This window comes from Callithrix jacchus, chromosome 10 (assembly GCF_049354715.1).
Source record: "Callithrix jacchus isolate 240 chromosome 10, calJac240_pri, whole genome shotgun sequence".
Classification (NCBI taxonomy): Eukaryota; Metazoa; Chordata; class Mammalia; order Primates; family Cebidae; genus Callithrix; species Callithrix jacchus.
Window position 1 is genome coordinate 68,858,951 of NC_133511.1, and position 25,658 is coordinate 68,884,608.

Genomic DNA, 25,658 nt, shown 5'->3' on the forward strand with positions numbered 1-25,658 from the left:
TTAACAAATCCCTAAGGGCCTGCACTGCATCTGGTTGATGTCTTGACAGCTCCTCTCAGTCTGACCCAGCTGGGAATTTGCTACCTTCTCTGCTTGGCTTATCTGTCAGCCCCATTACCTTTCCATCCAAAGACCCTACTTTCAGCCCTATCCTGAATGTAGCCACACAGATAAACACATATGCACATAAAACCAGAGTCCACCTCTCACTCACCTGTCACTGATGCCTGAAACTCCACCACTGGGGATTCATTCCTGTGGGTCCAGGGATTGTTCCCTGTTAAAATGGAAATATTCCCTGAGAGGGGTGAACACAATGTTGTTTTCAGTCACTTGCAATGTGGTGTGAATGATCTTATCAGATCCTTTCCAATTTGTTAAAGTTAAGCTGAGGTTTTTCTGGAGACAAAGGAGAGAGCCATGAGAATACTACTCACCTGGGATAAAGAGAGCTGACAACACATTTTACCAAGGGGTTTGTATGTGAATCACACAAGCCAAAAACAGAATGACAAGTACTTGTCCCAATCGACCTCCCCTTTCTCATTCCATCCACTGCTGCCACCTTTGTATTATTATTTGTATTATTTCACCTGCTTTCCAAAAAGGATTTCAGGTTTACAATAACACAGTCATAAAACAGATGATTTGCAGAGTAGTGCTGGCCACCAGAATTATGTCACAAATGCAAGCCACATATATAATTTAAAATTTTCTAGTAGCCAAATAAGAAAAGTAAAATGGGCTGGGCACGGTGGCTCAGGTCTGTAATCCCAGCACTTTGGGAGGCTGAGGCAGGTGGATCACGAGGTCAAGAGATCGAGACCATCCTGGTCAACATGGTGAAACCCTGTCTCTACTAAAAATACAAAAAATTAGCTGGGCATGGTGGCATGTGCCTGTAGTCCCAGCTGCTCGGGAGGCTGAGGCAGAAGAATTGCCTGAACCCAGGAGGTGGAGGTTGCGGTGAGCCAAGATTGCACCATTGCACTCCAGCCTGGGTAACGAGCGAAACTCCATCTCAAAAAAAAAAAAAAGAAAAGTAAAATGAAGTGGTGAAATACTTTTTACACTTACAGCACATCCCAGTTTGGACTAGCCTACCTGTCAGATACTCAGTTGTTACACATGACTAGTGGCTACCATACTGGACAGTACAGATTACAAAGTTACAAATGGAAGAGAGAAACTAGATTACAGGGAGAGAGAGAGATGTACTAGGCACTTTAAGCCTATATTTAGCTCTGAAATTCCTGGCAACCAAAGCAAAAAGAGAAACCTTGGGATTGCAGTTCTCATCATTGGATTCAAATGATAAATTAGTTTGCCAAGACAACGAAATTGGCAAATAACCTTAAAATGGGATTTCTTACTTGGGAGGCTGAAGCAGTTGGATCGCTTGAGCCTAGGAGGTGGAGGTTGCAGTGAGCTATAATTATGCCACTGCACTCCAGCCTGGGTGACAGAGCAAGACCCTGTCTCAAAAAAAAAAAAAAAAGAAAAGAAAAAAGAATTTCTGTTAAAAATCAAGGACATATCTTATAATTCAGTTTAAGCTTAATTAATACATTTCAAGTAAATTCCTTTTTTGGCAATTTAACATATACATGGATAGAGTTTAGTAGGTTCAGAAGAAAATGAATGTCTTGCTCTGAAAAAACAGCAGTCCCAACTGAGCTTTGGGAAGTGCCAGCTTGAATCACTTCATGGCTTAATTCTGTTATGAACTGGCTCCATGGGCATGGATTGTCAATTAGGGAGACTTGAGATATTAGGGAGACTTTTAGATATTAAATCTATAGGCAGACAATAACGAACGCATTATTCTTTTGTAAAAATAGAGGAATCTGGCTGTGTACTATGGAGCTAGAGGAACCTAGCTTAGACAGAAGCCCATCCCACTTCAAAACCTATAACACGTTTGATACCTTTGAGCAAGATTGGACACTTTTCTCAAAGTAAATACTGGTCGGTACCCCAGAGTTATGCACCACTGAACATGGATTTTAACTTAAAATACTTATGGGCAGATTTTTACTGTTAGTTTTCTTGACTATCGGAGAACCCCAGTGCAGTTTCTAAGGACTACTGATTTTCTGTAGCACCAGCTCCTGTTGCATTTTCTGAATGAATTAATATTAAAAATGGAACCCCAAGAAGCTGCTTAAATTTTTAGCCTTCTGCATTTAAGCTGTAGCCCAGGCTGTGAGCTAGTATTGTGTCTTACTCATTATACAACACAGAACCAGGTTTACAACAGGCACTCAGAAAATGTTTGGGGGATGAATGAATGAGAAACTGCCAAATTGAGGATTTCTGTTTCAGAAGAGTTGATGCTAAGTTGTTCTTTCTAACAATTGGCTCCCAGGTTCAGCTGTTTGAGTCCACACCTTGTTCACAGTAAGATAATCAATTCAATTCAGCAAACATTTGTTGAGTGCTTGCTACCCTGTGCCTGACCAGAAGAAATGAAGCCAAGATACAAATAATAGAACCCTAAGCACAGAAAGACCTGTGGAGTTTCTATTGATTGTGGCAAACCAGACTGCATCCAGTTCCAAGTAACAGCTGCCCACTTAGTGAATACTCTTTCATGTTTCAACACTCAGCTCTAGTGTACCCTCTTCTATAAAGCCTTTCTTTCCCAGATAAAATTGGTTAATGTGTCCTGTGTTAGACTGATTATTTTGATGATCTCTATTCATGGTCTCCCCTGTATCCATTCCTTTTTGCCTATAACATTGTAGTCCCATCTCACTCTGATGCTGGGCCCAGACATGTGACTTGTTTTAGCCAGTGGGATATTGATAAACATGAAGCCAACAGAAGCTTTAAAGGGGGGGCCTGCCCTCTTGCTCTTTGCCTGTGCCATGAGAACATGGCTGATCTGCTGGAGGGTTATAAGAGATGTGTAGGTGAGAGACACGTGAAAGAGCTGTGATTCCAACTGAAGCCACTCTAGACTAGCTTACGGTCAGCTTACCCCTAGTCAAGATCAGGAGTCACCCAACCATGGATGACAGCAGACACATGACTAAGCCCAGCCAAGACCAGAAGAACCATCCAGCTGACTCTGAGACTTAGAAGCAATAATAAATGTTTATTATCTTAAGCCACTGTGTTTTGGAATGGTTTGTTACACAGCAAAGCTAACTTCTACATGCCCCCACGGTATTTTGAACAAAATTTTATTACAGCCTGTTTACTCATCTATGAAATGGAGAGAAACCCTACCTTGAGAACTACTGTACATCTGGCATCAGGTGCTCAATAAATGGAAGCAGTTGTATTCTCTGTTAATTTCTTTACAACCTCCTTTCTTTGCCCTCCCTATAAGCTTGAGAACAGGGACAAGACTCAGATTTCTTTCTCCCTTCTCATCATTACCCTGCATTGAGCCTGGCAAAAAAAAAAAAAAAAAATCCATATTCACTAAAGGTTTGATGGACAATTGAAAATGGATGGATGAATGGAAAAATGAAAAAAGAAATAAGGAATTAATGCAGTCTTCCAGGTGTCATGTAGAGAGCTTGACTGCTGGGGAGAACTGACAAAGCCTTGATGCAGCCAGGCTTACTCCTGTGGCTGTGTTTTTGGAGTCAGTCTTTCCCAGCTGCTATTCTGGCTTATGACCAGGAGATAATCAGATGCCAGCACCTTCATCTGTCCAGACGGACTGACTTGAAGAATGACAGGGTTAGGGGCATACCTGCCTTGTTTCAGAACTGGAATTTCTCATTTCCAAATTAACGGTATCTTTAACTGTTTCATTTTTTAATTGTAAAAGCTAATATGATAGGTGAATAAAGTGAAGCAACATAGAAAAGTACATCAGATAGAAACTTAAAAGTCTGAATCTCGATGAACGGTTTGGGAATATAACCTCCTAGAATGTATATCTAATAAGGTTACACACACATACACACCACACACGGTTTTTTCTTTTCTTTTTCTTTTTTTTTTGATTTGAGACAAGGTCTCACTCTGTTGCCCCGGCCAAAGTGCAATGATGCCATCTTGGCTCACTGCAACCTCTGCCTCCCTGGGCTGAGGCAGTCCTGCTATCAGCCTCCCAGGTAGCTGGGACTACAGGAACATGTCACCATGCCCTGCTAGTTTTTGTATTTTTTATAGAGACAGGGTTTTGCCCTGTCGCTTAGGCTGGTCTTGAACTCCTGGGCTCAAGCCATTCACTCACCTTGGCTTCCCAAAGTGCTGGGATTATAGGTGTAAGCCACTGTGCGCAGCCTAGATTATGTATATTTTAAAATAAACAATCTCTATGCCTTTATAAACCTATTTTTTAATTTTCAAATAGTTGTAGACTCTTACCCTTTTTAATAATTGCAAAGTATACTATGTATCATACTTTAATGTTATTTACTTAATTTAACTTTATTTAACCAATCCCAAAATTGACAGAAAACTGTTTTCAGTTTTGGGAAATTACTAACAATTGGAATTTGATTTGTTGCTAGCCTACTCCTGCCCTCTCTCAGGCAAGCTGCAACATGATAAGACAGGAAGCTTTGAGGAATAATTACATAAATCTGATAGGAGATTCAACAGCCTGGCCTGAGAGTTTCTGATGATGGACTGAAGGGGGAAGAAAAATAATGCTATGATAAATCTGCCACATATTTAGCCAGGTGTGACAGCTCATGCCTGTAGTCCCAGTTACTTGGGAAGCTGAGGCAGGAGATAGCTCAAGCCCAGGAGTTTGAGGCTGCAGTGAGCTATGACTGTGCCACTGCATTCTAGTCTAGGCAACAGAGCAAGACCTTGTCAAAAGAAAAGAAAAATCTGCCACATAATCTAATATATTCTGGAAGGTTATATTCCCAGGTGTCGAAGGGAGGCCCAAGATTCATCCTGGCTCCTGTCCACTCCCCTCTACTCCCATCGCATCCTCACCTCCAATTCTGCAGTTCAGCCAAATGCAACTACTCACCATAAGTTCTCTCCACCTGCCGCTGGGCCTAAGTGGAACAGTGTCTCCTTCCAGCTCTCTCTGCTTGGAATATAGTTTTTTCCTTCCTTTTGTTTTGCTAATTCTTACTTCAGGGCTCAGATCAGGTTTCAACTTTTCTAAGAAGTATACCCTTATCCTCAAATCTGTAATTATAGTGTTATGATTGCCATGGTAGCACTCAAAGCACTATAATTATCTGCTTACTATCTGTATGTCCATAAACACAACCAGGGCAAGAACCATGTTTTTCTTACAGTTGTATCTTATAGTGCTGGCAAGTAGTAGGTGCTTAGCAAATACATTAAAAATTGCAATGAAATAACACTACAAAGGAGAGGGACATGAGCTTGCTGTAATTGAGGGATCTGACCTGGTCTGAGCAGTCTTTAGGAAGACATTTCCTGAAGAAGTGACTGAAAGAAATCTAAAGGATAAGTACAAATTAACTTATGGGGTGTGGGGGGGTGTGGAATGAGAATTCCAGGCAGATGTGACTTGCTACATGCAAAGGTTATGTGGTGGAAGGGTACTTGGAAATTTTGAAGACCTTAAAGGTTATATAACTGAAGGGGAGAGAAGGAGGAATATGTATGGTTAGACTGGAGGCTGGAGAGACGGGAGCAATAGGAAACCATAAACTATTAATATTAAATGGGGGCTGGCCTGGCACTGTGGCCCACGCCTGTAATCCCAGCATTTTGGGAGGCCAAGGCAGGCGGATCACGGAGGTCAGGAGTTTGGGACCAGCCTGACCAACATGGAGAAACTCCGTCTCTACTATTAGCCGGGTGTGGTAGCATATGCCTGTAATCCCAGCTGCTCGGGAGGCTGAGGCAGGAGAATTGCTTGAACCAGGGAGGCGGAGGTTGTGGTGAGCTGAGATCATGCCATTACACTCCAGCCTGGGCAACAAGAGCGAAACTCTGTCTCAAAAAAAAGGTGGGGTGGGGTGAAGCAAGTGAACAATATCAGCTTTGCATTTCGAAGGATTACTCTGGTTGCAGTATGAAAATATGGCTGGAAGGGAAGGCAAGAAGGATGTGATGGTAGCTAGGACCTACATAAACTATATTCAAGAAGTAAAGCTGTTAAGACTTCATAATAGATGGGAAATGGAAGAGGTATTAAATAAATGGAAGAGGTATTAACTCTTGGGTTTTGTGTATACTGTGGATAAAAGTAGGAGCACTGAAAGAGATCCAGGCTTGGAGGAAGGGGTTGGGGTACATAGAGATTGGTTTCAATTTCAGAAATGCAGAGTTTGGGTTGCCTTTGAGATATCCTAAAGGAGATGTTGAGGAGGCAATTGGCTGTATAGATTTGGAGCTCAGAGATGAGAGCTGGGCCGGAGACATACAGTGCGTACATCTGCATACAGGTGGAAAATGAAGTTGTGGGTGCGGAGGAGTACCCAAGAAGAGAATATAGAATGCAGTGGCAAGCGGGCATAGGACCAAGCCTGGGAGAACTTTAAGGTAGTAAGTGGACCAATCAGGGCCAGTTAGCCACCAGCTAAAACCCAGCTAATCATGGTCACTTCAGACATGGGTGGTGTGTTAGCCCTCCTGTTTCCTGTTTAGTTAAAAATGTCAAGTCTCATTGTCTTTAGTCTCTCTAGTTCCTTTTCCCCATTACAGCTTTCATGGAAGGATCTGAAACTTATTCAGGCTGAAGTGTAAATAGTCCAAAGTAGGCCCTACAAGTTACTTTTCCCTGGGGCAGTTTAACTTGTTCCTTGGAACAGGTCTTTCAGCTATTGAGGCCGTAGGCTCAAGCTAAAGAGACAGCTGAAAGTCGGAGAACTGGAGTCTAGTTCTAGCTTTGTCACTAATTTGGTGTGTGGCCTTGGGCAAGTCCCTTTTCTCTGGGTTTCATTTTTCCAATCTGTGAAATGAAGACAAATACCCTTGACTAACAGAGCTGGTAAGAGTATCAATAGAGAGACTGTGAAAGCGCTGGATAAGTTACTTATTGTAATAGATCTGTGAGGACTAAAAAGAATATAACTAACTAGAGCTTTGAGAAGCGGACCATGGAGAAGGTGTGGGGATAAAAGGGAATCTGGGAACAGTGTGGGAGGATCCTGCCAATTGAGAAGAGGTTTTACTGTTTGGGGGAGGAAGGAAAGAGGCACTTCACGCCCCAGGAAGTTTCCTACATCTCCAGAGTTAGGGTAGGGACTGCGGATTTACTCTATCTAATGCTAATCGCATGTTTTGGAAGAGGGTTCAAATTCTTCAGAGGAAAACATGTTTTGGAAGAGGGTTCAAATTCTTCAGAGGAAAACAAATCCCATTTCTGAGGGCGTTTCCGATCTCCCAGGTTGGGCCTGGGACTTGAAGCATCTGATTTGGGGAGCCTTATGTTTGTGTTGGGGGCGGAGGTTCGTTGTTTTGTTTTGTTTTGTTTGAGATGGGGGTATTGCTCTGTAGCCCAGGCTGGAGTGTAGTGGTGCAATCACGGCTCACTGGCAGCCTCAATTTCTGTGCTCAAGCGATCCTCCTACCTCAGCCTCTCTAGTAGCTGGGGCCACAGGAGCACGCCACCAAGCCCAGCTAATATTTTGTATTTTTGGTAGAGACGGGGTTTCGCCATGTTTTTAAGGCTGGTCTCGAACTTCTGGCCTTAAGCGATCCGCCAGTTTTGGTCTCCCAAACTGTTGGGATTACAGGCGTGAGCCACCGCGCCCGGCCCTGGGGGAAGTTCTTAAACACTCCCAAATCTGTATGGGTTTGTATCTCAATGCTTTTCCCTCCCTCTGCCCCCACAGTTTGTCCCATGTGGGTGTTGTGTCTTGCCCACTGTGAAAGGGAATGAGGGGAGGTGGGGGAAATCTCAGATCCCCCAGCAGGGAAGTTCTTAGTCGTTCTGTGGGTGCCCCTCCCTTCTCCATAGATCTCTTGTCCCCTAGAATGAGTTTCCTGTATTCCCGCCTGACTCACCCGCAGTTGCTTCCTCTCCAGTCTCGGAGTCCCTCAGGGTTACTCAGGGCAACTCCATAGCAACTACTTTTGTCGCCACTATCCCGCAGGCGCCGTAAGAACTGACGCTATGCTTACCGGGACCTGTAGTTTGTCAGAGGCGGAGCTTCAAGGCCGCGGGTGGCGCTGGGATTTGTAGTTTTCTTTGCTTTCAAATCCAGGCCGGGGTCCGGAAGCGGTGATACCCCTTCTCTTTCCCAGTGGCCCTCAAACTTCCTTTCCCCGGGTCTTCAAGCGTGCCCCGCGTAAGACAACTGCCGACAGAGGCCAATCAGAGGGCAGCACGAGGGGGCGGAGCCATAGTTTAAACTAATTGTGCGCTCACAGCGCTGGCCAGAGCCCGGGATAAGGTACGATTAGTGGGAATCGCAAGGCGGAGCGGGAGCGTGCAGCCAGGTAACCGGCGCGGGCCCGCGTCTGGCATGCGGCCTGCGCACCGGGGTGCTGGAGAGGCCGGTGTGAGCGGAAGGCCTCCTCCGTAACCGAGTCCGAAAGGGCACAATTTGGGGGTAAGGTTTGTTAGGAGAGCCGCCTGTCTGAGGGGGAGGAGCCGGGGGGGGTGCCATAAAGGGGAGGGTCTGTTTGGGGGCGTGTCTGTGAAATTAAGTCTGAGGGCGACGGGGGTCGGGGTTTGGGGGTAGGGTAGTGCCTGAAAGGCTTGTAAGCGAGGGGTCGGGTCCTGGAAAGTCTTCAGCGTTTATCGTTATCAATAGCAGTAGTTATGGTAGTGCAGTAGTCAGCATTTTTCTGAGCTACACTGTCCACAATGACCTCCCAATGGTTTTTCAATCCTCTAAGCACCTGTTATACTTTAAAGATGGGGAGGCCGAGGTTTTTAATGTTTAGCTTGGCCAGGGTTACGTAGCCAATGCGAGGTTGGCTCTACTTGGGGTTTTGCCAGTTGGGCATAAATGAAGACGGGGAAGGTGCTTTGTGGGGGTGCGCATTGTCTTGGGCTGGTCGGTGTATTTTGAGCCTCACTTTTCATATATGTAAACTTACCTACTTCCTGGGGTAGTTATCCTGGTCAAAAGAGGTAGGTCTTTTTATTTTTTATTTTATGGGCTTGTTTTGTTTTGGTATTTTGTTTTATTCACAGATAACATGTTTCATACACTCACCTCGGAGGGTACAAATTTATGATTATAAGTGATGTGACTGTGTGAAGATTGTGGGTTGATGCTCCCGCCTCTGGGTACTCTCTTTTGCTTACCTCTGAGTTAGCACTTGTCATCTGGTATTTTAAGAGTCTCTGCGTGTTTGTCTGCCCTTCTAGATAATGAGAGACTTTTTCGTCACTGTATCCTAATGGCTAAGGCAGGATTTGCGACATGTAATGGGCATTAATGTTTGCTTTGGAATAATGTGTTTTCCTGGACTGAAAGGGCACAGGAACTTTGCTTTCCCATTTTCTTTTTTTTTTTTTGAGACGGAGTTTCGCTAGGCTGGAGTGCAATGGCGCAATCTCGGCTCACTGCAACCTCCGCCTCCTGGGTTCAGGCAATTCTCCTGCCTCAGCCTCCGGAGTAGCTGGGATTACAGGCACGCGCCACCACGCCCAGCTAATTTTTGTATTTTTAGTAGAGACAATGTTTCACCATGTTGACCAGGATGGTCTCGATCTCTTGACCTCGTGATCCACCCGCCTCGGCCTCCCAAAGTGCTGGGATTACAGGCGTGAGCCACGGCGCCCGGCCCCCATTTTCATTTAGTGGCATTTGAACCTAAGTATTAAGCTGTCCTCTTTCCTGGAATGTCACTCCCTCTTGAAAACGTGATGATATTTTCTTGCCTTAATACATACCTCCCTCTCTCTAGTATCTGTTCGCTGGTTCTATGTTTCCAAACTTCTGGGTTGTCTGGTCGTTAAAGCTTTAATAGTAAGGGAGTTGGGCCTGTCTACTTTGTGGAGATCTTTACTGCTGTGAATATATGGGAACCGGGGGTGAGCATGAAAATCATGTAAAGGAGCTTTCAGTCAGCACGGATGGGTGTATGTTTCCTCTCTCCCTCTGCTTCTGTGTGGTATTTTCTCTTTTAGAAGAAGCACACACGTTGTGAAAGCTTCCGAAGTACTCTTTTCTTGGCCTAAGTTCAAGCAGTGATGACTAATTGTAATGCCTAATCTTAGTTCAAAGCAAAAAACTGTGCACCCCAAAAGCTTAAAGATCTTACCTGAAAGCTCATTAGGGAACATAGAATTCTTTTTTACATGTGGAATATGGAAGCGGGAAGAATGCCTTGAAATAAGACTTGAATTCTCGAACTGTTAGGATGAGGGCAAAGCCCTCCTTAGGTGGCTAAACAGAGCTGATCAGGGGCTGTTTGGACAGCTGTGTCTAATTGATAAAATTATGATCAGAAGATATAGGTTGGTGCAAAAGTAATTGCTGTTATTGCCATTGAAAGGGTGTGGTCATTTAATTCAGCCTCTAACCCACTAAACGTATGAAAAGGTGTTGCCCAGACTCAAAATGAGGACTTTCTAGAATGAGACCATTCCCAAAGTCAATCCATCTCGATGTTGAGCAATTCTATAATTACTACTTGTGCTCGCCTCGGCAGCACATATACTAAAATTGGAATGATACGGAGAAGTTAGCATGGCGCCTGCGAAAGGATAACACGCAAATTCGTGAAGCATTCCATATTTTTTTATTAAAAAAATAATTATTATTATTACTTTGTATCTGGGCATGGTGGCTGGCTATGTCATCCCATCTACTCTGGAGGCTGAGGCAGGAGGAGCAGGCGGAAGGATTGCTTGAGGCCAGGAGTTCCTGGCTAGCTTGGGCAATATAGTGAGACTCCATCTCAATTAAAATGTGTGTTGTTTTACATTGTTAGTGATTATTTTGTTTCACCCATATATGTCTACTGTTTGTCCAGTTTTCCTTGCATTTTATTCCTTCCTTTCTTATTATAGATACATACATCCTTCACATGTTTGCTTAGGTGGGAATCTGTTAGTGGTAAACACTGTCTTCATTTAAAAAATCTTTATTTCACCTTCAGTCTTGATTGATAGTTTAGCTGTGTATTAGGCTTCCAATTATTGTCTCTTAACACTTTGAAAGTGTTATTTCATCGAAATTCTGAATTTTTGTTGTTACTCTTGAGAACTATGCTTACAAATTAACTTATTTTATTGTAGGTAAGCTGTCTTTCTTTCTGGTTGTTTTTAAGATTCTCTTTGTTGTAATTTGTGTTCTGTATTTCCATTATAGGTTGTGAATTTAATTTTATTAAATCACTATGTACTGGGGGCATATAGTAATTCCTTAATCTGAAATTTCATCTTTTCACTAATTTTGTAAAAATTCCCAATCATTACCTCTTTACCTCTTTCAGATCTCATCTTTAACTTATGTTGGACTTCCGCATTCTGTCTTTCACATCTTATTCTTCCATAATTTCCATTTCTATCTTTCTGTTAACTTCTGGGTAATTTCCTTATATCTGCCTTCTAGTATCCTAGTTAACTCTTCATTAGGTCTAATTTGCTTTCTGAATTCTTATTTTCATTAGCTAACTTTGTCACTTATTAGGAGTGCTCTTTTGTTCATTTTCAGATCTGCTTGTTTTTCATGATCTTGTTTTTGTCTCATGTTTTCAATTTTGTGTCTATAATAATTTTAAAGAAAGTTGAGTTTTGTGGTTTCCAATGTCTTGTAAAAAATAAAACAAACGGTGGCTCACGCCTGTAATCCCAGCACTTTGGGAGGCCGAGGCGGGTGGATCACGAGGTCAATAGATCGAGGCCATCCTGGTCAACGTGGTGAAACCCCGTCTCTACTAAAAATACAAAAAATTAGCTGGGCATGGTGGCGCGTGCCTGTAATCCCAGCTACTCAGGAGGCTGAGGCAGGAGAATTGCCTGAACCCAGGAGGTGGAGTTTGCAGTGAGCCGAGATTGCGCCATTGCACTCCAGCCTGGGTACCAAGAGCGAAACTCCGTCTCAAAAAAAAAAAAAAAAAAAAAAAAAAAAAAACAAAACAGAAAAAGTTGAGTTTTGGCAGATGTCTGCACCTGCAAAAAGCAGCCATAGTCGAAATACAGAGCATTTCTCTCATCCCCCAGAAGATTTCTCATGCTTCTTTACAGTCCATTTTTCCTTTCACCCTGGTCCCAGGAACCACTGATTGTTTTTTTTTTTTCACTACAGATTAATTTCAGCTTTCTAGAATTTGATTTTATTTTAAGGTAGGGTCTGTCTGGCTCTGCTGCCCAGGCTGGAGTGCAATTGCAGGATCTCGGCTCACTGGTCCCAGGAACCACTGATTGGTTTTTTTTCACTACAGATTAATTTCAGCTTTCTAGAATTTTATTTTATTTTAAGGTAGGATCTGTCTAGCTCTGCTGCCCAGGCTGGAATACAATTGCAGGATCCCGGCTCACTGCAACTTCTGCCTCCTAGGCTCACGCAATCCGCCCACCTCAGCCTCCCAAATAGCTGGGACCACAAGTGCACACCACCATATCCGGCACACTTTTATATTTTTTGTAGAGACAGGGTTTTCCCATGTTGCCCAGGCTGGTCTTGAACTCCTGGGCTCAAGCAATCCACCCACCTCAGCCTCCCAATGTGCTGGGATTACTGCAACTACCTCACCCGCCTGTTTTGGATTACTAGAAGATTTTTTTCCTTCTACCTCACTGGGTGAGCAAGGCAAGCTTTTTTATTTCTCTCTGGACAGATTTTTTTCCTAGTCTGTTATCTTACTGAGTATAAACTTAAGAGTCTCAGCCTCTGGACAGGGATCTCAATGCCTTTTGAGGGCTCAAGATCTGTCTTCTGAACCTATGAGGGTGTTACAGATTCTTTATGCTGCCAGGACAGCACGTCACCAGCTCACTAATCTTGCTCACTAATTCTTTGTTTCTGGTTCCTGGGGATTTCCCTTACTTTCTTGTGAGCTCAGTTTATCTATATGTCAGTTCAGATCCAGTCAGCAAAACAGAAACCACACAATAAACGCCATAAAGGAAACTGGTTTAAACCCTTGATGGAAGGCTAAAAAAGCAAAAAGGAATATGAAAGTAACTTTGATATAATAACTGCATAAAGAAGTTTTCTCATCTGGGACTGAAAACCAAAGGGAAGAAGGTTGGAGTTACCAGAACCTAGAAATCTGGAAGGATCTGGAGGAGCTGGGCCCAGATTCTCTGGGGAGAAGGTGCTGCCTGGTGCTTCTGGTTTCTCAAGCCCTCACAGGAGGAACCTGGAGGAGCTAGCTTCAGTTGAGCCTTACTTAGCTGATGCTGATGCCTCTGAGGGGCAAAAGGCTGGTTTTGGGAGTTTAGAAAGGAACTGGGAAGAACCAACTTCTGTTGTCAAGAAACACCAGGCTACAGGAAGGAGGAAGTCCCTTGTAGCCTCCTCTTGTCTTCTGTTTTCCCTTTAGCACCCCCTGTTGACAGGAAGCCAGTGAAATGGAGTTTAGTGGAGTCCAGCCCCCAGCATCACAAAGTGGAGCATAACAGGGTAGATGTGGAGCTGAGAGACAATACCTTAATAACTGGCACAGTCTAAAAGGATTTTTATTTTATATATATATATAATTTTTTTTTTCTTTTTTCTTTTCTTTTTTTTTAAAGATGGGGTTTCACCATGTTGGCCAGGCTGGTCTCGAACTCCTGACCTCAAGTGATCCACCCACCTCAGCCTCCCAAAGTGCTGGGATTACAGGCGTGAGCCACCACACCTGGCTCTGTTATATTTTTTTCTAAGCACTTCCAGGCATATTTAGTAGGAAGGTCTTCAGGTTATCTGGTCTGTTTTTCGTATTGTTTACATTTTGAGACAGGGTCTCGCTCTGTCACTCAGGCTGGAATTCAGTGGCATCATCATAGCTCACTGCAGCCTCGATCTCCTAGACTCAAGCTATCCTCCCACTTCAGCTTCCAGAGTAGCTTGAACTACAGGTACACACCACTGTGACTGGCAACTCTTTGTATTTTTAGTAGAGATGAAGTCTTGCTATGTTGCCCAGGCTGGTCTCAAACTCTGGAGCTCAAGCAATTCTCTTGCCTTGGCCTCTCAAAATGCTGGTATTAAAAGCATGAGCCACCTCACCCACCCTGGTCTATTGTATCAACAGTTAGTAATAGCAATAGGTAACTTTTTTTTTCCCAGCATATACTGTGAACTGGGCACTTTTCTAAGCACTTTACAGAAACTACCTTTTGTTTGTTTGTTTTGAGATGGAGTCTTGCTCTGTTGCCCAGACTGGAGTACAGTGGCACAATCTTGGCTCACTGCAACCTCCGCCTCCCAGGTTCAAGTGATTCTTCTGTCTCAGCCTCCCAAGTAACTGGGATTACAGGCGCGCACCACCACCGCCCACATAATTTTTGTATTTTTAGTAGAGACGAGGGTTTCACCATATTGGCCAGTCTGGTCTCAAACTCCTGACCTCATGTGATCTGCCCACCTCAGCCTCCCAAAGTTCTGAGATTACAGGCATGAGCCAGCACAGCCGGCCCCAGAAACTACTTCTTAAAGCTCTATGAGTTAAGTTCTATTATTACTATTTTCTTTTACAGAGAAGGCAGCTGAGGCACAGATAAATTAAATAATCTCCTGAAAGCCACAAAGTTTATAAATGGTGGAGTTGATATCCTAATCCAAGCATTCTGGGTTCTACGTCCCACATTCCGAACTTCAACATGCTGAGATTTCTTTCCCTATGGCAAACCAAAATCGATCTTGTAACTTTCACTCCTTAGTTCTGGTTTTGTATTCTTATGGTGGACTCATAAGTCTTTCTCCTCATCTGTGACAGCTGTGTGTATATTTGAAAAAAGTTTTCTTGTTCTTCCCTGGCTAAACGTGTGTAGTTCTTCCTCCACATTTGAAATTATATACTTTTAGACTTGTCACCATGGTCATTGGCATCCTTCCTCTGCAGATTCTTTAACTTTGCTCTTCAAAGATGGGGCATAGAGCCATCTTCTACTAATGCAACTTGAGACTGCATTGATGTTTTGTGTAGCTCTGTCAGATTTATGGTTTATTGAGGGTGCACTTAATGGCCTCTCCTCTACCTCCTACTGTAGGCAACTTTTTTTTTTTGGAGACAGTGTCTCACTCTGTCACCCAGACTGGAGTGCAGTGGCATGATTGAGCTCACTGCAGCCTTGATCTCCCAGACTTAAGCATTCCTCCCACCTCAGCCTCCTAAGTAGTTGGGACTACAGATGTGTGCCACCACACCCGGCTAATTTTTTTTTTTTTTTTTAGTAGAGACAAGGTCTTGTTATGTTGCTCAGGGTAGTCTTGACCACCTGAGCTCAAGGTCCTACCTTGACCTCCCGAAGTGCTGGGGTTATAGGTGTGAGCCATTGTGCCTGGCTTAAAGCAGCCTTTTTATAGTAGTTTGACGTATGTACCAGTCTCTACTGTTCTGTGATTGTTGGTTAGGTTCTCTTATTCTAAATACAGGACTTTATACTTAATCCTGTTAACTTGTTTCTTATTTTTGGTAACATCAGACCTATTAAGATCTTTTTGCCTGATTAAATCTAAAAACATTTTGTTTTGTTTTGTTTTTGAGACGGAGTTTTGCTCTTGTTGCCCAGGCTGGAGTGCAGTGGTGCTATCTCGGCTCACCACAACCTCTACCTCCCGGATTCAAGTGATTCTCCTGCCTCCTCAGCCTCCCAAGTAGCTGATATCACAGGTGTGTGCCATCACACCCGGATAATTTTAGTAGAGACGGGGTTTCTCCATGTTGGTCAGGTCTTAAACTCCTGACCTCAGATGATCCACCCACCTTGGCCTCCCAAAGTGCTGGGATTATAGACGTGAGCCACCGTACCTGGCCATCAAAACATTGTATTTTCTATCATTCACAGTTTAATTCCAGAGCTTGACAAGCAGGCTTTTTAGGTTTTCATTCTAAGTCTTTGGTAAAAGGGCTAAACCTGGTAGGTTTGAGAAGCAAATTCCATGTCACAGCAGTATACGTTTTACTCCAGTTAATGGAAGTTTTGAGGGAATAGTTTTGACTGTTCCTCTGGCAAATTGGGGGAGGAGCTGTCTGGAAAGGCCAGTATCTTGAGTCTCTTTGAGGGGAGGAGAGAACCAAGGTAAAGGGTTGGCCATTAGGTAGTCAGTCGTCATAATAAAGGGCCATTTGGCAGAAGTAAAATGATCTATCTGATGACTGTAGAAGGGAGAGAAGGCGTTATTGCATAGCATGCTCCTGGGTTGAGGCTTCTGTTGGCGGCTGTGTTGCCTTCCCTTTTTGTCCTATTGAAGGGCCAGTTTCTTTGAAGTTTGCACTGAAAATGCCAGTGATTCAGCCTTGCAGATTTCTTCTGCCTTATTGCAGCTGAGGACTGGTTTATCTGGTGAAAAGGAAAGACTGCATATATTTCAGAGACACTTGTTCTGCAAGTTGTCGAGTTTTTGGTACCCAGTGGCAAGGTGGATGCGATGTGACCTCAGCACTTGGTCCTCTGAGGTCACATTGCATCCACCTTACCACTGGGTACCAGTGTGTTAGCAGCAGCTGCATTCTGCGCTGTGAGTGGGCATTTGTTCAGTGCCTGTTCTTCTGCGATGGTCTCCATGAGGAGTGAGGTTTTCAATTGCCTTGATTTCCTGCTTTTCTAGATTTTCTGTGGTGTGACAGTGTGAGTTTTGGAGAAACCTCTTTTTCCTATTAACATTTGCCACAATTGCTCTCTATTTATCCTTCATTTTCTGAATCTTTTTGACTGTCAGATGTAATATCATGTTATTTAATCTCTATTTCAGCAAGTATTTCCTAAAAAATACTATTAACAGGAAACTTAACATTGATTCAATACATCCAATATGTAATACTTGTTCAGATTTCTCATATTTTCCCAGTGATGTCTTTTACTGACTTTTTACAAATTCAGGATTCATTGAAGGATCATGTGTGCATTTATGCACTTAGTTGTCATGACTATCCTGTCTTTAGTCTGCTTTAACTCTGAATAGTTCTTTTTTAATTTGAACTGTTCAAAGTTCATAGCAGTGAACATTTTTGAAGAGTTTAGTTAGTAGAATGTCTCTTAATTGGATTTGTCTGATTATTTCTTCTTGATTAGATTCAAGTTAGGCATTTTTGGTAGAAGAACTTTATAGATTGATACAATAGTTTGATTGATGAGACTAACACTAAAATACATAGAAGCAGTATCTGATTTTGCAAGACAGTATATAATTTAGCAGTCACTTGTGTTGTCTAATCCATAAGCCCTATAGAATTTACAGAAGAAGGAATTCAGTAAGACTTGGAATAACTGGTTGGAATAACTTGGAATTACTTTGGCAGAAAGATGGGGTTTGGAAGATAGACAGAATTGGAGGCAGTTGGGATATGGTTAGATAAGCTGTGATTTGGGCTTCCCATCCTACTATTAAGTTGTGTATCATTAAAAGTGACTTTGAGGGTTCTGTATCTTCCATGTGTTTGTACTGCTAGAAGCCTAATAGTATAGAGCTCTTGTTTTGGCATCAGACAGGTCTAGGGACTGTGCCCAGCATTTTGCCAGCTGTCTAACCTTGGGGAAGTTTCCTTTGCAAGATAGAGTATTAATAACTATTTAAAAGGTTACCGTGATGCTCACAGTGAAATACTACATAAGTATTTGAATTAAAATATTTGAATGCCTTTAGGAGGGTACCGCATTCTCTAGTTCTGCCATGTGCCCCACTAGATCATTTGTTTCTTTTTTTTTTTTGGATACAGGGATTTGCTCGGTCACCCAGGCTGGAGTGCACTGGCATGGTCTCAGCTCACTGCAACCTCCCAAGTAGCTTGGACTCAGGCACACACCACCATACCTGGCTAATTTTTTGTATTTTTGTGGAGACGGGGTTTTACCCTGTTGCCCAGGCTGGTCTTGAACTCCTGAGCTCAAGTGATCCACCCACCTTGGCCTCCCAAAGTGCTGGGATTACTGGTGTGAGCCACTGTGCCCGGCCTGAATCATTTGTTTCTGTTACCTGCCTGACCCCTGAAGATGTTTGAATTTACCACTCCTGGATAACTGAAGGCATGGAAATGAGAAAAGGCTTGGCTTATTCAGAGAGAAGGGGGAAGACTGACTTGATCAATTCAAAGTACATTCTGTAGAATAGTGGGAAATAAAGTTGAATAAATGACTTGAGGTCATATAGTGGAGGATCTGGAAAGTTAAGCTGAAGAATTTAGATGTGATGCTTTAGGGAGAGAACTGTGGAAGGTTTTTTGAGCAGGAGGGGAGACATTGGAAAATGAGAGTGGCGTGGAGCCTCCTGAGGAAGGAGCTTTCTGGCTTAGAGACTGAAATCCTAACAGGGCAGGGCTTTCACAGTGCTGACCAAGTGTGGGTGTGGCTTGGCAGTCTTGCCAAGAAATTCTGGAAGGCCAGAATTTCTGCCCCAGTGACTCTTCCTGCTCTGCCACTGACTCACCCCATTGACCTGGCCTGCATGGCTTCCCTTCTGCTTGCTGTCTTGCCCAGGATAATGTGAGGCTGAACTGACCAAGAGTGGGTGGGTTAGGGGAATGAATAAGCCATTCCTGTTCCTTTGCCCCTTCCCTAGGTAGAAACTAATTCTAGATCAGACTGCCAGAGATCACCCTATTCTAGTGTGTGGAAACTTCCACCAGGAGGTAAGTCAAAATGCTTCCTGCCTTCTGCTTTTTCATAGGTCAGCTTTGTCCTGAGCAGGATCTCTACTATTTACTTTTTCCCTGACCAAGTTTCCTCAAAGTGACCTTCTTTCAATTATTTGAAGCAAACAGGTTACTGTAAGAGGAGAGCAGAGAGGTTTAATGAAGATATTTTTCCAACTGTGAGAGGGTAATGTCCAGAGGTTTTTTTTTTTTTTTGAGACGGAGTTTCACTCTTGTTACCCAGGCTGGAGTGCAATGGCGCGATCTCGGCTCACCGCAACCTCCACCTCCTGGGTTTGGGCAATTCTCCTGCCTCAGCCTCCTGAGTAGCTTGAATTACAGGCACGCACCACCATGCCCAGCTAATTTTTAGTATGTTTAGTAGAGACGGGGTTTCACCATGTTGACCAGGATGGTCTCGATCTCTTGACCTCGTCATCCACCCGCCTCGGCCTCCCAAAGTGCTGGGATTACAGGCATGAGCCACTACGCCCGGCTGTCCAGAGGTTTTCATTGGCCCTTGCTCTGAGTAGATTGTCCAGAACTCTTGAGAGTCAGACACTAAACATTGGCCATTGAGGCCACTGCAGAGAGGTCCTGGTCTTTAAACCATCATTACTCAGCTACTGGGTTTCAGAACCATTCTTAGTGTGCTTTAGTGTCCCAAGTTACTTCTGTCCCTTTTGACCAAGGGGATGAAGGAAGTGAGAAGCAGGGGAGGAGGAGCTATATGCATAAGTATGTGAGGGTCCATTATGCTGGGAGTTAGGGTATCTGGGTTTCTCGTCCTGACTGTTGCTAATCAACTGTGTGACCAGAGACAAATTGCCTAACCTCAGTGGACTGAACTTTTCTCATATGTAAAAAGGGACAGTTTGGATTATATGATCTTGAAGATTTCTTCCAGGGTCAAAATTTGCCATTACGTAACATGTAATTAGAAAGTAATGTAATAGTTGAACACGTGACAGATATTATACATGTCTTGCCCCCTTGATTATAATTATGAGACAATTACAATATTTATGGGTTTGACCTCTTCAAAGTAATTGTGTTCTCAGCCTTTACATTTCCTTTGGTGATGGTGTCAGTGCTCAGAACATTTTTGACCTCTGAGCCAATCTTTTGAGTATCCTCAGAGGTAGCAAATCCTCATACATGATTTGGTAGATTCAATTTTTGGAAACAGCCAGAAGATGCTGTGAGCCAAAGAATCATACAAGGCAATACCTTTTTTGGTGAAGAATGAGGTGTGACTGTAAAACAGTAACACCAGATTTTTCTGCGTGTGTCACATGGAGTAGACTTTAAAGGCAGCTCCCAAAGAAGTATTTTGTTAGAATAAGTAAATGGCTTGCTTTTTTTTTTTTTTTTTTTTTAAAGACAGGGTTTCACCATGTTGGTCAATCTAGTCTTGAACTCCCGACCTCAGGTTATCCACCCGCCTTGGCCTCCAAAGTGCTTGGATTACAGGCGTGAGCCACCACACCCGGCCAGTAAATGGCTTCCTAAGGAGAGTATTTTGATTGCAGTTTTCATTTGAATATAAGATTTGAAAATTAGAAATGTTTGTTGGAAAACAAGTCACTACCTTTTTTTTTTGAGACGGAGTTTTGCTGTTGTTACCCAGGCTGGAGTGCAATGGCGCGATCTCGGCTCACCGCAACCTCCACCTCCTGGGTTCAAGCAATTCTCCTGCCTCAGCCTCCTGAGTAGCTGGGATTATAGGCACGCGCCACCATGCCCAGCTATTTTTTTTTGTATTTTTAGTAGAGACGGGGTTTCACCATGTTGACAGGATGGTCTCGATCTCTTGACCTCGTGATCCACCTGCCTCAGCCTCCCAAAGTGCTGGGATTACAGGTGTGAGCCACCGCGCCCGGCAAAGTCACTGCCTTTACAGTGACTGCATATGCTTGTTTGAGGGCAGGGTGACTAGATAGTGGAGAAAACTGGCCTTTCTTTTTTTAGACAGAGTCTCGCTCTGTCACCCACACTGGAGGGCAGTGGCGGGATCTTGGCTCATTGCAGCCTCTACCTTGTCGGTTCAAGAGATTCTCCTGCCTCAGCCTCCCTAGTAGCTGTGATTACAGGCGTATGCCTCCATGCCCAGCTAATTTTTTGTAGTAGAGATGGGATTTCACCATGTTCGTCAGCCTGGTCTTGAACTCCTGACCTCAAGTGATCTACCCACCGTGGCTTCCCAATTAGAGGTGTAAGCCACTGTGCCCAACCAAAAATTGGTCTTTCTTCTGGTATGCCTCCAAAATCATAAGTATGTTGAGGACTGAAAAGAGTTGAAACATGTTGCTCTATAGGAAACTGCAGCTGAGGAGCCATTGCAGTCCCATCTCCAGAAGACCCACAGACAGTTGGAAGAGTTCTTCAGGCCACGTCAGCCACTGCCTACCAACACACCAAAATAATCAAGATGAATCCCAGGTGGTGAGGCTGAAGCAGATGGTTTGACAGCTCCAGTCTTCCAGTCTTTTCTAGGGAGAAATGATGTATTAAATCACTATGTTGATTTTTGTTGTTGTTGTTAGTAGTTGTGTTTGAAAAAAGGTAGGCAGGAAGATGGTGAGGAGGTCAAGCATAGAGGCTGTTATCTTGAATATATACAAATTAAATTGTATTATGGTACCCTGTAATCTGTTCCTGGAAATGATGGTCTTGAAAACTCATCAGTAAAATGCAGTGTTAGACAGCCTGGTCCAAAGATTCTGTCACTAAGTTACTGTGTAATCATTTGCAATTCTTTCTTACTCTAAACATTGTTTTCCTCATTTTTATATTGAAAGAATTAAGAGATGCTAAAAATTCTAGATCCGAAAATCAGATAAGCTTAAGGAGGTTTGAGGTGGGGAAATACCTATTCTAAGCTGCTTGACTACTGGACTCAGGGTAGGAGTAGAATTTCCTTTTTACCTCCTAAATTATAGTGACTTTACTCTCTACTTAAAGTCACAGCTGGGTGATCAAACATTTAGTAGCTGTTTAATGAGAAGCAGGCACTGGAAACTTGCTCCTGAAAAACAATCACAGGACATGTTGGTCCTGAGAGAAGTCATTCCTTGGTAGGACCTATTGTTTGAAGGAATTGGGGGTGAATTTCATCAAAATGGACAGTGTGGATATTGTGATTGAGAGGAGGATTGAGAGACTTTGTTTCCTGCTGTTATTAATTTCAAGCCTTTCTTTAAAGGGATTCTCCTAATGATTGGTCCAATGGGATTCATTTAGAGAAAAAGCCCTGTGTAACCAGAATTAGAAGAGCAGCGCCAGTTGCTGGAGGATCAAGTGGCCTAATCAGTTGCTTTTCAATACTTAGATCCTAGAGGTGATCCCAAAGAGAAAATAGGCTACTTTGTAGCCCAGATCTTCCAGCCTAGTGCCTAGCAAGCTCACTAAGAAGAGGAGGTGACCTGTAGAATCCACACCTCTTCATCTCCATATTTCTCTTCTTTCCCTGGGTGCCCTTTAGTTTTAATTAGGATTGTGTAAATATAGTCAGCTTGCCAGTCCTCTTAAAGTGGCAGGACCTTGACATTTTCTGCTGGTCACTCATGCTACGTGTATGACTTGAAATTAGAGGGACTAGCCTCTTTGACAATTTGCCATCCCTGGCTGTGCCACTGAAATAATTCAGATTAGGGCCAATTGGCTGTCATTTAGTCAGGCAGCATATTTAGTACCTACTGTGTGCAAGCAGTGCGCTGGAGAGGAAATGATTTTAAAATGGTTTCTGCCCTCTAGGAGTTTAGTAAAATGAAACGAAGTATTACAGTTAGCATCCACCCAGGGAGGATTAAAATTAAGTTTGTAGAGGAACAAGCAATGTGGGAGCGCATAAAGGGAAGAACAATTGTTCCTGATTGTGGGGGCTATAAGGAGAGCTTCTGAAGGGAGAAGGTATTTGAGCCAGGTTGCAAAGGAGGAATAGGAGTTCAAGGAATAGGAATTCAGTAGGTTCAGGAGACAGGGCATTTCATGGAGGTCACACCATGGGCAAAGGCACAGAGCCTGGAAAATGCCTGGCATGTATGGGGAAAATGAAAGGATATTTTAGGGAATGAACTTGAGACGAGGCTGGGAAGGAAATTTAAGGGTCTGATCTTAGAGAACCGAAAGTATCATGCTAAGAGATTTGGATTTTATTCTTCATGGAATTAGCTATTAAGTGGTTTTGATTTACCGACTAACATGACCCAGTCTGTTATTTAGGTCTTGATCTATTCTAAAGTGTAAAGTCTTATAATTTAGGTTGAGAGAAGGTGGTGGTCCTGGTTCTTACAGTACAGTATAAAGTTTGTCAGGCATCTCACATTTAGGGACTTGATTCCTCAGTTGCATTTACCGGAACAACTCCAAAAGTAAGAAGGCAGGAAGTGGTCAGAGCTGTATCCCTTTAAACTGAGCTCACTACCCACCAAAGATGATTTTCTAAGCACATACATTATGAACAGTCTTTTTGCCAGGGGATTGCTTACTACTGATAATCCTTTTTGGATAAAATTTCTCAAAAGGAGCAGGCTTTTTATTATAGGGCAGAAACCAAAAACATTTTTTTGAGCCTGATTGAAAAATAGTATATACTAATTCAAGGACATGTGAAAAACACAAAGAAGTATAAGGAAGAAAACGAAAAATCACCCATAATCCCATTATCTGGAGAAAACTACTGTTATCATATTAGTGTATTTTCTTTCAGTATTTTGTGCTTGCATATTTCTGGTTTTGCAGTTCCCAGATCATATATTACCTAAAATTTTATATTCTGCTTTTCCCCCCATTTACCCCCCTTTTCACTATATAGACTTATATATACTCTTCATAAATATTTGTAATGGCTGCGTAATAGTCTATCATATAGAATTGTTATATGCTTTCAGGTTTTAAAAAAAATAATAATGGAATTTTTTTCAAATCATTTTGTAATATATATAACAAGTCCCCAAATAAGTCTTTACCCTAATCCTTCTCTGCAGAAGTAACCATTATTTATTAATAGTTTTTTGTGTATCTTTACATGAACATGATTATGCATAAGTTTTTGTCTACCTTTTTGGTTACTTATGATACATACCTACAAGTAGATTACTAGATTAAACAGTATGAAACTAACTTTTTTCCTAATTGTATATGATGGTACTGCTTAGAAAACATGAAAAATAATGTGTTAAGGAAGAAAGTAAGAGGCACCCATAATTCCACAACTCAGAAATGAACATTATTTGGTATACTTTCTTACAAATATACATACACATATACAAACTCACAAGAATGTGGGAGAGGGATAGATGTGTGTATGATATATCTATCTGCCTATTAATATTTGTATATATAGTTTTTAAAATGGGGCCATACCATAATAGTTTTATCCTGCCCTTTTTTTTTCTTTTCTTTTCTTTTCTTTTTTTTTTTTTTTTTTGAGACAGGGTCTCACTCTGCCACCCAGGCTTGAGTCCAGTGGTGTGATCACAACTCACTGCAGCCTCGACCTTCTGGGGTCAAGTGAACCTCCTACCTTAGCCTCCCAAGTAGCCAGGACTACAGGTGCATGCCACCATGCCTGGCTAATTTTTGTATTTTTTATTTTATTTTATTTTATTTAGAGAAAAATGAGAAGGAGAGAAAAAGAAACAGCCAGTTCTCACACTGAGTGAGAGAATCCAGAAAGATGGAATCCAGGAGAGGAAAGCAGCTTCCACACTGAGTGGAAGGGAATAAAGAGAGATGGAGCTTAGGAGGGCAAGACAGGCTTCCACAAGAGAGTGTGGAAGGGGACCTCAGAGGGGAAATCCAGGAGAGAGAAAGACAGCTACCATGAAGGGAATGTTCGTGGAAGGGGATCCAAACATGGAGTCCCTAATTTTTGTATTTTTTGTAGAGACAAGGTTTCACCATGTTGCACAGGCTGGTCTTGAACTCCTGAGCTCAAGTGATCCACCTGCCCTTGCCTCCCAAAGTGCTGAGATTACAGGCATGTGTCACTTCACCCAGCCTATATCCTGCTTTTTAAATTTAACCTGTCTTGAGTATTTCCCCATGTCATTAAAATTATTTAAAACTTTTTTTTTTCAGAGACAGGGTCTTGCTCTGTCACTCAGGCTGGAGTGCAATGGTATAGTTTGCAATCCTAGCACACTTCAGCCTTGACGTCCTGGGCTCAACTGATCTTCCAGCTTTAGCTTTCCAAGTAACTGGGACTATAGGCACATGCCATCATGCCCAGGTAATTTTTTTATTTGTTGTAGACATGGAGTCTCCCTATGTTGCCTAGGCTGGTCTTGAACTCTTAGGCTTAAGCAATCCTCTCACCTCAGCCTTCCAAGTGCTGGGATTATAGGCATGAGCCACTGTACCCAGCCACACTTAATTAAAACATTTTAAGTGACTGCATAAGATTTTGTCATATGTATGTTCATGTCACAATTTAACTTATTGTTATTGTTTTTCTTCAGTTTTTCCGAATGATAAATAATTCTATTAATGTCCATATATCTTTGTAGTTCAGATTATTTCCTAAACTTTTATTTCTGTGATTGGCATTATTTGATGAAAGACCGTGAATTTTGTTTTTCTTTTTAATTCTTTTCTTTTTTTTTTTTTTTTTTTTGCGAGGGAGTCTTGCTCTGTTGCCCAGGCTGGAATGCAGTGGCGCTGTCTTGGCTCACTGCAACCTCTGCCTCTGAGGTTCAAGCAACTCCTGAGTAGCTGGGACTACTCAGGAGTCCCAGGTGTGGTGCACACCTGGCTAATTTTTAAATGTTTTTGTAGATACAGGGTCTCACTGTATTGCCTAGGCTGGTCTTGAACTTCTGGGCTCAAGCAATCCTTGACTTCCCAAAGTGCTGGGATGACTGGGATGACAGGCTTCAACCACTGCACCCAGACAGCTTTTTTTTTTTTTTTTGAGTTTTGGTAAAATGTATGTAACAAAATTCACTATTTTAGGCTGGGCCTGTCATCATGCCTGTCATCCCAGCACCAGCACTTTGGGAGGCTAAGACGAGAAGATTGCTGGTCTTGAACTCCTGGCCTTAAGAGCTCCTCCTGCCTCG

General features: G+C 42.8%; 2 protein-coding genes and 1 non-coding gene across 22 annotated transcripts in view; 2 read left to right on the forward strand and 1 right to left on the reverse strand.

The window, feature by feature from the left end:
- Positions 1-8,491, reverse strand: part of LRRC51 (leucine rich repeat containing 51) — a 26,172-nt gene extending 17,681 nt beyond the window's left edge. For 4 of the 11 annotated variants that reach the window (XM_054241961.2, XM_035265564.3, XM_035265563.3 and 1 more), the window contains exons 1-2: positions 7,915-8,020; positions 215-277 (exon numbers count right to left, since the gene is read on the reverse strand). The gene's annotated coding sequence lies outside the window, so the exon portion shown is untranslated. The other 7 variants (XM_078340335.1, XM_078340334.1, XM_035265562.3 and 4 more) reach the window with 7 other exon arrangements.
- Positions 8,101-25,658, forward strand: part of NUMA1 (nuclear mitotic apparatus protein 1) — a 77,508-nt gene continuing 59,950 nt past the window's right edge. For 6 of the 10 annotated variants that reach the window (XM_078340316.1, XM_078340315.1, XM_078340322.1 and 3 more), the window contains exon 1: positions 8,101-8,303. The gene's annotated coding sequence lies outside the window, so the exon portion shown is untranslated. Of the gene's footprint in view, positions 8,463-8,852; positions 24,830-25,658 lie in introns of those variants that run through there. The other 4 variants (XM_035265529.3, XM_035265538.3, XM_035265543.3 and 1 more) reach the window with 2 other exon arrangements.
- LOC118145910 (U6 spliceosomal RNA) lies at positions 10,503-10,608 on the forward strand. Its single transcript, XR_004731395.1, has one exon. It is a non-coding gene; the product is annotated as a U6 spliceosomal RNA (small nuclear RNA).